This window comes from Oncorhynchus mykiss, chromosome 29, assembly GCF_057628025.1.
Source record: "Oncorhynchus mykiss isolate SJ-2025 chromosome 29, ASM5762802v1, whole genome shotgun sequence".
Classification (NCBI taxonomy): Eukaryota; Metazoa; Chordata; class Actinopteri; order Salmoniformes; family Salmonidae; genus Oncorhynchus; species Oncorhynchus mykiss.
The window spans coordinates 17,523,115-17,535,266 of record NC_143050.1 but is presented as its reverse complement, the minus strand read 5'-3'; the positions used below and the strand labels follow the sequence as shown (position 1 = coordinate 17,535,266).

General features: G+C 43.0%; 1 protein-coding gene across 7 annotated transcripts in view; it reads left to right on the top strand.

Moving 5' to 3' along the window:
• The window catches only part of LOC110509412 (leucine-rich repeat and calponin homology domain-containing protein 2), an 80,425-nt gene that overhangs the window by 716 nt on the left and 67,557 nt on the right, over positions 1-12,152 (top strand). The gene's annotated exons all lie outside the window — the stretch shown is intronic.

The following is a 12,152-nucleotide window of genomic DNA, read 5'->3' as shown; positions in this document are numbered from 1 at the left end:
CGATAGAGCGACTTTACATTAACCTACATTCAGATGGTGAGTAGCCTGACTAGGTGAAGAAAAGTATCAGCGAATTTGGGAGATGAATAGTAGAACCTTACCCAATGAATATGAAATGTCGTTTTTGGAGCATGTTCACTGAGAGGCTATTTTGGCTACGGCAGCCCAAGACAAAAGATTCACCGTCTCCATAGCCTCTAGAACGGGTGTATGGACGCATTTCACTCTTCTACGAGATTTTGATTGGACATACCCATTCGTTTAATTTATGTTGGATATAATTGTAATAGCCCAATTTATGTAAATAAATATAAAATTAGTAAGTATATTTTTTTCTCTCAAGGGGCCAAATATCAGATGGTGGTTTGAGATTATTGGCTATTCATGTGGTTGAACACACAGCAGGCCTAGGCTATAGGCATACATGATCCATAGCCCACATGTTTTTTTTAATCCATGTAGATAGCCTGCATATTTTGGGTGGGCTGAATTAAGCATTCATTTGTCATATGAAATGATGATGCTGCTGATTTCCCACACTGTAGTGTATATAATACCCGGCTGTACATCATGCATTTGGTGCCTGATTGTGGTGCCTCTGCAGCCAGGTGGTGGAATTATTGATGGTGGTGTAGAGGCACATAACAGATCCACATACTGCCCTTTTTTTTTTACAGGGAACAGGGAGCCTAAATTGAAAAATTTAGGAGCACACAACGAAATGTAGGCGCAAAATGAAAAATGTTTGAGGTAACAAGCCGTTTTCTTTGTAGTAATGGTGCTAGCATGATGGTCATGAACATGAGCTCAGTGTATTCTCCATTGCTCTCAGGGGATTCGGTACAGTGAAGTAACCATTACAACAATTATTATCTGGCTGATTTTACAATTTTATATTGTAAATTACAATTCCAGGTTGCACAGTAAAATATATTTAGGCGCATATGCGATTAAAATGATTGCACGGTAGAGCCCTGGCTTGGTCTATACTTTTCTGTACTTCTGTACTTTTCTTTTTTTCCTGGAGACTGAAGTGAGCTTAATATGTCAAGGCTACTGTGAATATCTGTGTCAGTAATGTGGGGTCATGACAGCGATTCTAAAGGTCCATTAATCATATGGGGTGCCTCATTAATGGAGTTAGTGCCTCATTGATGGAGTTAGTGCCTCATTGATGGAGTTAGTGCCTCATGTGGGGTTAGTGCCTCATTGATGGAGTTAGTGCCTCATTGATGGAGTTAGTGCCTCATTAATGGAGTTAGTGCCTCATTGATGGAGTTAGTGCCTCATGTGGGGTTAGTGCCTCATGTGGGGTTAGTGCCTCATTGATGGAATGAGTGCCTCATGTGCTGTTAGTGCCTCATTGATGGAGTTAGTGCCTCATGTGGGGTTAGTGCCTCATTGATGGAGTTAGTGCCTCATGTGCTGTTAGTGCCTCATTGATGGAGGTAGTGCCTCATTTATGGTGTTAGTGCCTCATTGATGGAGTTAGTGCCTCATTGACGGAGTTAGTGCCTCATGTGGAGTTAGTGCCTCATTGATGGTGTTAGTGCCTCATTGATGGAGTTAGTGCCTCATGTGGGGTTAGTGCCTCATTGATGGAGTTAGTGCCTCATTGATGGAATTAGTGCCTCATATGCTGTTAGTGCCTCATTGGTGGAGTTAGTGCCTCATTGATGGCGTTAGGGCCTCATGTGGTGTTAGTGCCTCATGTGGTGTTAATGCCTCATTGATGGAGCTAGTGCCTCATTGATGGAGTTAGTGCCTCATGTGGTGCTAGTGCCTCATTGATGGTGCTAGTGCCTCATTGATGGAGTTAGTGCCTCATTGATGGAGTTAGTGCCTCATGCGGTGTTAGTGCCTCATTGATGGAGTTAGTGCCTCATTGATGGAGTTAGTGCCTCATGCGGTGTTAGTGCCTCATGCGGTGTTAGTGCCTCATTGATAGAGTTAGTGCCTCATTGATGGAGTTAGTGGCCCATTGATGGCGTTAGTGCCTTATTGGCAGGTAGCCTAGTGGTTAGAGCGTTGGACTAGTAACCGAAAGGTTGCAAGATCGAATCCCTGAGCTGACAAGGTAAAAATCTGTTGTTCTGCCCCTGAACAAGGCAGTTAACCCACTATTCCTAGGCCGTCATTTAAAGTAAGAATTTGTTCTTAACTGACTTGCCTAGTTAAATAAAGGTAAACATTTGTTTGATGGAGTTAGCGCCTCATTGATGGATTTAGCACCTCATTGATGGAGTTAGCGCCTCATTGATGGATTTAGCACCTCATTGATGGAGTTAGCGCCTCATTGATGGAGTTAGCGCCTCATTGATGGGTTTAGCACCTCATTGATGGAGTTAGTGTTTATGTGAATTTAGTGCTCAACGTGCCAAAACAAAACTGTCTGTTGTGTCTGGGTCAACCCTGTCAGCTCCTGAATTCACTCACACACACACACACACACACACACACACACACACACACACACACTGAGTTTCCAAATGAGGAACTGAGAGTCTTCCTTTTGCAGACCCAGAGTCTAACTCATGAGGAAGTTTCTGTCACAGGGTATGTGAGTTGGTTTGTGTTTCTGTGTATTTATATTCGCTTTGTGGGTGTCTGTACTTATGTCATTGCATGGTCTTGGTGGGCAATGTTTTGCCTCACGATTCAAACTGAATTCTAACGCTGCTCTTTCGTTCGCTACATACTTCAGTTTGAGATATATCACTTAAGTCATTTGGGGTGATGTCAAAATGATAGGTGTCGTACAAAACAGTCATCAGCAATTTGGATAATCTCTAACCAATCAGAGTATCAAACCAAAGACTCATTTTCTAAATGCCTCTTTACCCACGTATGTTCTGGCTCTGGCCCAACCCATCGGTTTCTGGGACCAATCAGACAGTCTAGAATGTATTTCCATTCTGGAAATTGTCGGGGAGGTACTCCGATCCAGGCTCATTGCGGAGAAGAAACTAACGTCCGTGAGCGTGGCATAGCTTGGGGGGAGCAAGGAGTTTTGGCAGCCAGGCAAGGCAATGTAGGCTACTCCGATAGGCAACTATTTGGCAAATTCAAACATTGAGAAGTTCACGTAGGCCAGTGTGCCTGATGTTTGGAGAAATGAAAAACACCAGCCTAGACAGCAGCCTCTGGCTCAGATTGCAGATAGATACTAGCCTGTGATGTTTGTGCAACCTGATTTAATCAATGCCCTAAGGTCTTAGTTAAAAATGCATACTGAGTAATAAAGGATTTATTGTGTACCTTTTTAGGTAAAGAATTGGGTCCTAAATGCAAGAGTCCCCTCTACTTAGATAGGAGGGACAGACAGTAGGCTTACCGGACTGCATCAGAGATGTTGATTTATTCAAGCTTACTTTGAAGTGCTGTGGTTGAATTATACATGGAATGCTCCCTCAGCCTAACTAACGAGCTACTTGATGTCTATTTTTGGAACGAGATGCATTTGTTAGCTACTGCATACAAACATACTTATTTCACAGTTTATCAGTTCCTCAAGTGATCGGACTGACTTGACTTTTGTGACATGACGGCAGTGTGCGTTGGGTTCAGCACATAATGACAACAGTGTTGTGTGAAGTGTATACTATATAACAGAGCAATGTGTAAAAAAAAAATGCATGATACCGAACTAGTCTTGAGAAGTTGTGAAGACGACAGGAAGTTTGAGTGTGTGTATTGGTGAGAGAGCAGGCTTGTTGTTTGATGAATCAGGTGGGATGTGATGATCTCGTCATTGGCACTATCAAAGGCAAGACCTGCCGGCGAGAAGATACTTGACAAGTTATTTCAATGTGGGGATAGGGAGGACTTGTGAAAGACCAGATAGTTGCCTTCCATGTTGAGATTGAATGCATGCAGTGTTGATTGTAATTTAGAGTGATGTTGCAGAAGTGATATAAGGCCAGAAGACAGTTGGCTAAATGCACTGCTATGGGCCTATCTATGGGCCTATCTATGGGCCTATCTATGGGCCTATCTATGGGCCTATCTATGGGCCTATCTATAGGCCTGGTGTGTTTGATCAGTGCTACTGCATTTACTTTTTTCTCTTCTCTGTCTCTATAAAAGGAAATATATGCTGCAGAATAGTGCAGATACAGTGCCTTGCGAAAGTATTCGGCCCCCTTGAACTTTGCGACCTTTTGCCACATTTCAGGCTTCAGTTTTCAGTTCTTTCCACAGATTCTCAATTGGATTCAGGTCTGGACTTTGACTTGGCCATTCTAACACCTGGATATGTTTATTTTTGAACCATTCCATTGTAGATTTTGCTTTATGTTTTGGATCATTGTCTTGTTGGAAGACAAATCTCCGTCCCAGTCTCAGGTCTTTTGCAGTCTCCATCAGGTTTTCTTCCAGAATGGTCCTGTATTTGGCTCCATCCATCTTCCCATCAATTTTAACCATCTTCCCTGTCCCTGCTGAAGAAAAGCAGGCCCAAACCATGATGCTGCCACCACCATGTTTGACAGTGGGGATGGTGTGTTCAGCTGTGTTGCTTTTACGCCAAACATAACGTTTTGCATTGTTGCCAAAAAGTTCAATTTTGGTTTCATCTGACCAGAGCACCTTCTTCCACATGTTTGGTGTGTCTCCCAGGTGGCTTGTGGCAAACTTTAAATGACACTTTTTATGGATATCTTTAAGAAATGGCTTTCTTCTTGCCACTCTTCAATAAAGGCCAGATGTGTGCAATATATGACTGATTGTTGTCCTATGGACAGAGTCTCCCACCTCAGCTGTAGATCTCTGCAGTTCATCCAGAGTGATCATGGGCCTCTTGGCTGCATCTCTGATCAGTCTTCTCCTTGCATGAGCTGAAAGTTTAGAGGGACGGCCAGGTCTTGGTAGATTTGCAGTGGTCTGATACTCCTTCCATTTCAATATTATCGCTTGCACAGTGCTCCTTGGGATGTTTAAAGCTTGGGAAATCTTTTTGTATCCAAATCCGGCTTTAAACTTCTTCACAACAGTATCTCGGACCTGCCTGGTGTGTTCCTTGTTCTTCATGATGCTCTCTGCGCTTTTAACGGACCTCTGAGACTATCACAGTGCAGGTGCATTTATACGGAGACTTGATTACACACAGGTGGATTGTATTTATCATCATTAGTCATTTAGGTCAACATTGGATCATTCAGAGATCCTCACTGAACTTCTGGAGAGAGTTTGCTGCACTGAAAGTAAAGGGGCCGAATAATTTTGCACGCCCAATTTTTCAGTTTTTGATTTGTTAAAAAGGTTTTAAATATCCAATAAATGTCGTTCCACTTCATGATTGTGTCCCACTTGTTGTTGATTCTTCACAAAAAAATACAGTTTTATATCTTTATGTTTGAAGCCTGAAATGTGGCAAAAGGTCGCAAAGTTCAAGGGGGCCGAATACTTTCGCAAGGCACTGTACATAAAGGGAGGACAAGCAGTCCCTTTCAGATGGATAAAGAAGGCTGTTTTATTTTATAGCAGGTGTATTTCCATTCACACATTATAGTGTAGAATGCGAAGAAAACTATTTTGCAAGAATGGAATATGCTGAGGATTTTTTTTATTTTTGACATTTTCACAAGGGATTCCTCTTGATGGTGACTTTGTCATCTTTGAGAAAAACCCTTAAAAAGAAATGGAAGGCATATCTTCTTTAAGCTGGCATCATCAAATCCTCAACCTAAATTCAACTGGCAGATGGAGATAGTCCTGTTCAGAGATCAGTGTTGGGATGAAAGGAGAAATGCATCAGTTGCATGAATAGTGTTCTATTTCTGTACTGATTTTAAGTCCAAGTACATGATTGCTAGTTCAGAAAGAGAAACGGGTCTATTTTAGTTTTAGGAAGAAAGAATCAGTAGTTACTTGGAAAAACACTTGACAGATCATCTAAAGAAAAGGTTTTAATGACGATGACTTATCGTTGATATTGTAAGCTAGTAACAAATTCTTGTACAGCACTGGAGGTTAGTGGCACCTTAATTGGGGAGGACGGGCTCGTGGTAATGGCTGGAGCGGAATCAGTGGAATGCTATCAAATACATCACATACATGATTTCCATGTGTTTGATGCCATTCCCTCCGGTCCAGCCATTATTATGAGCCGTCCTCCCCTCAACAGCCTCCACTGTTTTACAGCACACAGTCAAAATGAAACATCACTCCAGAAAAAACATGCTCGATCTGGTTTTGGCGAGATGACATATTACAAATGGATGGTTGGGCAAGCAAGGACAGGAACTTCACTCTTTTCAGTGGAGGATATCTTCATAATGCAAAATCTCACTTTGTTTTGTTTTGCCTTGTCCTATGCAAGACTCTTGCTTATACAATGCTCTAAGAAGACATGAACCCAATAGTAGATCACATTTCCTTAAACCCTCAAGCGGAACCCTTCCAGACAGAACCTTCTAAAACAGAACCCTTCGAAACCAAACTTTTCCAGACAGAATTCTTCTCTGACAGAATCCGTGATGACAGAACCGTGTATAGAGGAGTATACTCAGTGGATAGAGCCTTCTCAAACCGAACCCCACTCTAGTTCCAGACAGAATTCTCCCAGATGGAATCATCTGAACAGATCGGAACTCTCAAATAGAATCAATGAAGATAGAATTCTGGAACATCGAACCACAAGACAGAATACAATCAGAGTTCAATGAATTCCCTTTGAAGAATACTTTCGGAATGCTTAAAAACTTTTAACACAGCAAGATAGAATTTCTAAAAGTGTTAGATAAAATCCCTATTATATTGTTCTCTAGTATGTTGGATCATTGCAGGAGCTGTCAACATAGTCCTATGCCATGTGTTCAATCAACACTCTTCCCATGTGTTCAAGCAATGAAAGTTGCATCATCCTGATAAGTGAACCAGAGAGAGCGCATGTGTCTTTGTGTGTGTATTGTTTACGTAAGACGGATACAAAGACAGAGGAAGGTGAGCTGACACAAAGGTGCATGTTTGCAGTATGCTGTTGACAGTTTGTCGCCAGTCAGTTATTTTTCCAATGGGAATGTGTGAGAGCTGTAAGCCGATGCCCTGACCTTGGAGAGAGGCTGGAGAGCAGAGACCCAAGCTGGCCAGATGTTGGAGCCGACAGGCCAGCATTGCTGCTGCATTCCCCTACGCTACTGACCCTACTGTACAGTACCCTACTGCACCGTACCCTACTGCACTGCACGCTACTGTACTGTACTTTACTCCTCCGTACCGTACCCTACTGTACCGTACCCTACTGCACCGCACGCTACTGTACTGTACCCTACCCTACTGTACCCTACCCTACTGTACCGTACCCTACTGTACCGCACACTACTGTACTGTACTTTACTCTACCGTACCCTACCGTACCCTACCCTACTGTACCGTACCCTACTGTACCCTACCCTACTGTACCGCACGCTACTGTACTGTACTTTACTCTACCGTACCCTACCCTACCGTACCCTACCCTACTGTACCGTACCCTACTGTACCGTAGCCTACTGTACCGCACTCTACTTTACTGTACTTTACTCTACCGTACCCTACCCTACTGTACCGTACTCTACGTTACTGTACTTTACTCTACCCTACCCTACCCTACTGTACCGTACCCTACTGTACCGTACCCTACTGTACTGTACCCTACCCTACTGTACCGTACTCTACTGTACCGTACCCTACTGAACCGTACCCTACTGTACTGTACTTTACTCTACCGTACCCTACCCTACTGTACCGTACCCTACTGCACCGCACCCTACTGCACCGTACTTTACTCTACCGTACCCTACCCTACTGTACCGTACCCTACTGTACCGTACTTTACTCATGAGAGCTCATGTTGCGCAACATTTCTTTAGGCAATGCAATTGCATGAGAAAACAGAATGATGGCCTCTAATAAAAAGACGAGGATCCCATCAGCTTTCTATAGGCTAGGAGCTGTCAACATAGTCCTATGCCATGTGTTCAATCAACACTCTTCCCATGTGTTCAAGCAATGAAAGTTGCATCATCCTGATAAGTGAACCAGAGAGAGCGCATGTGTCTTTGTGTGTGTATTGTTTACGTAAGACGGATACAAAGACAGAGGAAGGTGAGCTGACACAAAGGTGCATGTTTGCAGTATGCTGTTGACAGTTTGTCGCCAGTCAGTTATTTTTCCAATGGGAATGTGTGAGAGCTGTAAGCCGATGCCCTGACCTTGGAGAGAGGCTGGAGAGCAGAGACCCAAGCTGGCCAGATGTTGGAGCCGACAGGCCAGCATTGCTGCTGCATTCCCCTACGCTACTGACCCTACTGTACAGTACCCTACTGCACCGTACCCTACTGCACTGCACGCTACTGTACTGTACTTTACTCCTCCGTACCGTACCCTACTGTACAGTACCCTACTGCACCGCACGCTACTGTACTGTACCCTACCCTACTGTACCCTACCCTACTGTACCGTACCCTACTGTACCGCACACTACTGTACTGTACTTTACTCTACCGTACCCTACCGTACCCTACCCTACTGTACCGTACCCTACTGTACCCTACCCTACTGTACCGCACGCTACTGTACTGTACTTTACTCTACCGTACCCTACCCTACCGTACCCTACCCTACTGTACCGTACCCTACTGTACCGTAGCCTACTGTACCGCACTCTACTTTACTGTACTTTACTCTACCGTACCCTACCCTACTGTACCGTACCCTACTGTACTGTACGCTACCCTACTGTATCGTACTCTACTGTACCCTACCCTACTGTACCCTACCCTACTGTACCGTACTCTACTGTACCGTACCCTACTGTACTGTACCCTACCCTACTGCACCCTACCCTACTGTACCGTACTCTACGTTACTGTACTTTACTCTACCCTACCCTACCCTACTCTACCCTACCCTACCCTACTGCACCGCACCCTACTGCACCGTACTTTACTCTACCGTACCCTACCCTACTGTACCGAACCCTACTGTACCGTACTTTACTCATGAGAGCTCATGTTGCGCAACATTTCTTTAGGCAATGCAATTGCATGAGAAAACAGAATGATGGCCTCTAATAAAAAGACGAGGATCCCATCAGCTTTCTATAGGCTAGGAGTACTATATTTATTGCTCAACTTTCCTAATATTAAGCACATTGCTTATATTTACAACAGGTGTATAGCCTACCTGACTGACATGAAAATAAACCACGGGGGAAAAGTGTTCTCCATTCGCTATTTAAGTGCATAGGTGACATGTATTTTTTTCCCGCTGCCCCTGTTTCGATACAGGTGAATGATAATGGTCAATTATTTTTAATTAAAAAAACATCTCATGTAGCCTAGCCCAGAGGCCTATATGTTTTAATAAGGTTTGTATCACAACTAAAGTGGCCAAATAACTTCTTAAAATGAAGCACATTAATCTGCTTTGCAAGGGGTGTAGAGCATTACATGCATAATTGCATTTGCAGTCACTTTTGATAATGGTGTTTTCCGCTAATGGAAATGTTGCACTTATAGCCTACTACCATGTGCACATTGCTGTGGTTATAATGTGAAGAACTAGCCGAATAGTTTATCAATATTTTACGCTAAATCTGTTGTGTCAGCGACATTGCATAAAAAAGTTTTTTTGATGCTAGTGGTTGTAAATGATTAATTTGGGATCTATCGCATCCCACAACTGTCCCAGACTATGTTTGGAATATTTATTTCTCACACAGAATAGAATAGGTCTACTTTTGTACTTTGGGGGATAGTAGATTGACATAGGCTAGTGCTTTTGCTGTTCGTTAGGCCTACTCATCTTGTTGGCTGACAAAAAGTACAAGTGGACAGTTCTTCCAATATCTTCAATATGCTCCTCGGAATTGGATAACGACACGCACAGCTGCATCCCCGATCTGTCTGTCTTCACTTGTAGCCTTTGAGAAAGACCCGATCACTTGACGGAGAGCCGTGTCAGTGGGAGGCGCATCGGATTGCGCAGCACACTCCGGGAGAAGGGCACAAAGCAACACTCTGGGGGCTGCAAAAATGTTTTTTTAAGGATGCATTACGGCCACAAAAGGGGATGCCGCCTTGAAATTCGAGGCCTTATCAAGTGCTTGTCAAATTGTGAATGAAAGACTATTGGAGTATGTACAGCCTGCTCAAAACACAAAGCAGAGCTCATGCCTTTTCAAGTGACTTTTTTCAAATCGTCATTAGAGTCTCATCATGCAGCTTTACAATGTATTAAAAATCAAAACATACGGATAGCCCAACATTTGCAGAACAACTAAAGTCACATTAATAACTCTAAATTAAGCATATAGGAATACCTATTTATTTTTTAAATACTCAACACAGAATTGTCGCGTGTGCGAACTCCCTCAAATCGTTTGTAGAAAATATTGATATTTTATTCAGGTTTGTTCAATTGTATTCTTCATACCATAAAATAATATGAAATAATACCATGGAATTATAAGCAGATCTTGTCTGCTAAATGAACTAGTGTAGCCCACAGCCATTTGGCATAGCCACATCAGGACCTAACATAAGGACTACTCAGAGTATGCTATTCTTTTCTTCTGAAATAGACTACATTTTCAGTTTCTTTAGACCTGTCTAAAATAAATAATGGATTTAATGTGAAGGTGTAGGATATATTACATTTATTAATATATTCGATTTATTAGAGGTGGTGTGGTAGCCGAGAGATGCTTAATGTGTTTATGTTAATTAGCGGTCAATTGTCGTTAGACCGACAGTTAGTTGCTTGACAATCACCATATGACGAAATTTCGTGACCGTCACAGCCCTACTGACAAACCCCCCCAATAAACATGGTATCTTTATAAATTGGTAATTAAGCAGTCCTCTCCACTACCACCTCTCTCCCACACACACCACCTCCTCCACATACACATGTAAACACTCTTGAATTTTCCCAGCCAACCTAAATGCACAACCCACCACTCCCACCGTCACACATACAGTGCATTCGGAAAGTATTCAGACCCCTTCACTTTTTTCAGATTTTGGCACATTACATCCCTATTCTAAAATGGATTAAATAGATGTTTTTCCCTCATAAATCTACACACAATACCCCTTAATGACAGTGAAAATAGGTTTTTAGACATTTTTGCAAATGTCCATTTTTTTTCTCCCTTTTTAAAGACCTTATTTACATAAGTATTCAGACCCTTTGCTATGAGACTCGAAATTGAGCTCAGGTGCATTTTGTTTCCATTGATCATCCTTGAGATGTTTCTACAACTTGATTGGAGTCCACCTGTGGTAAATTTAATTGATTGGACATGATTTTGAAAGGCACACACCTGTCAATATTTTTATTTTTTTTATTTTACCTTTATTTAACCAGGCAAGTCAGTTAAGAACAAATTCTTATTTTCAATGACGGCCTGGGAACAGTGGGTTAACTGCCTGTTCAGGGGCAGAACGACAGATTTGTACCTTGTCAGCTCGGGGGTTTGAACTCGCAACCTTCCGGTTACTAGTCCAACACTCTAACCACTAGGCTACCCTGCCGCCCCAATATAAGGTCCCACAGTTGACAGTGCATGTCAGAGCAAAAACCAAGCCATGAGGTCAAAGGAATTGTCCGAAGAGCTCTGAGACAGGATTGTGTCCAGGCACAGAACTGGGGAAGGGTACCAAAAAATGTCTGCAGCATTAAAAGTCCCCAAGAACACAGTGGCCTCCATAATTCTTAAATGGAAGAAGTTTGGAACCACCAAGACTATTCCTAGAGCTGGCCGCATGGCCAAACTGAGCAATCAAGGGAGAAGGGCCTTGGTCAGGGAGGTGACCAAGATCCCGATGGTCACTCTGACAGAGCTCCAGATTTCCTCTGTGAAGATGGGAGAACCTTCCAGAAGGATAACCATCTCTGCAGCACTCCACCAATCAGGCATTTATGATACAGTGGCCAGATGGAAGCCACTCCTCAGTAAAAGGCACATGACAGCCCGCTTGGAGTTAACCAAAAGGCACCTAAAGGACACAATGAGAAACAAGATTCTCTGGTCTGATGAAACCAAGATTGAAGTATTTGGCCTGAAGGCCAAGTGCCACGTCTGGAGGAAACCTGACACCATCCCCACGGTGAAGCATGGTGGTGGTAGCATCATGCTGTGGGTATGTTTTTCAGCGGCAGGGACT